The sequence below is a fragment of the Apostichopus japonicus genome, chromosome 20, assembly GCF_037975245.1.
Source record: "Apostichopus japonicus isolate 1M-3 chromosome 20, ASM3797524v1, whole genome shotgun sequence".
Classification (NCBI taxonomy): Eukaryota; Metazoa; Echinodermata; class Holothuroidea; order Aspidochirotida; family Stichopodidae; genus Apostichopus; species Apostichopus japonicus.
Window position 1 is genome coordinate 26,448,211 of NC_092580.1, and position 1,409 is coordinate 26,449,619.

Sequence of the window (1,409 nt, forward strand, 5' to 3'; positions counted from 1 at the left end):
GTGTATTGGTATTTGGACACGCAAAATGCGGTTTTCCTCCACGTTTCTGTGTTAATAACCCAATTTTACCTTAGCGTTGTATGTATACAAGCAGTACATGAACTTTTATTCACATGTATGTACGGAGTGCCGTCTGCGACACAAATTCAATGGCACTTGGTTCGCTGAAACTCTCTACGGATGCCCATAATCTACTTTCCAATTGCAAACAGCCTCTCCTGCTGTTATGAGGCGTAACGCATATGTTATCTTATAGGCTAGACGGTGGGAGATACGGTAGATTAGAAAACAAGGTATCCACAATTTGATCTCTGGTGACTATGAGATTCGTCCAAGCTTCCATTCTCAAGGTATCGTGTTTAGAAGAAATGCATCACACATACACACACGCCTGCATGACTGCAAAGGTTACGATTATCATAGAAACAAACGACACGAGAATGAAAACTTGTGGTATATCATAAGTCTAACGATTATTTGATATATTTGTAGTAACCCTTGTATATATGTCACTTGCTTGTGACGCGTGGGAGAGGGGGGGGGGCAGATATCAGACCAATGTTCCTTGTTGTTGCAATCTTCTGATAAGTGGCGACACGACGCCAGACAGTGTGAACACCCCTCCGCCCACTCGCTTCCATTGAATTTCTATATTTCTAATCATTCCTATATGCAGAAGTTTACATCTACACATGCTAATAAATACTGTTTTTTCTCTCTTTTCTTTGCAGGTTGAAACAGGATGGGTCCACAACGCCCCACCCCTGCATTTGCGTCTACTACGACTCGCTATATGAGTTACTTATTAATTACTGTAAATGATTTTAAATAGGAAAATAGGTGGAAGAGGACAGGGTCATTAGAATGAGGGAGGGGAACGATTATATGGGAGAAAGAGAAACATTTAGAATCATGATTCCTAATCCCACATCCTCACCATTCACTCACCACCTCCCTCCCCCTCTTTCTTCTGTCTGTCTGTTTCTTTCTTCTTCACTTTTTGTGCAATCTCGACCAGAAAGAAAAGTACATGTCCGATGCATGGTGCCCAGAAGATTACAGAGCTGTTACCCTGGACAAACAGATAACCTAAAAGCTGTCGCGTGTTTTCTAAATGAAATAGCGTTACTTATCATTCGTTTAGTGATTTCCGGAAACTGTACGCCTGACTGACAGGAGCAGTAATGAGACTCTGGAGATAACTTGACACCGTCTTATGACACAACGAGTCCATTGTAGTCCTAAGTTACTCAAGTGATTGCACGTTTATTTACCACTAACGCGTTCCCATTGACTTGGACAAATGGTCTGTTTACCGATCGCCTTTCCATACAATACAGAGTTACTACCTATAAACATCTGACCACTTCAATGTACATTGGTTTTCAATGTAAATGGTTTTGGTCTCG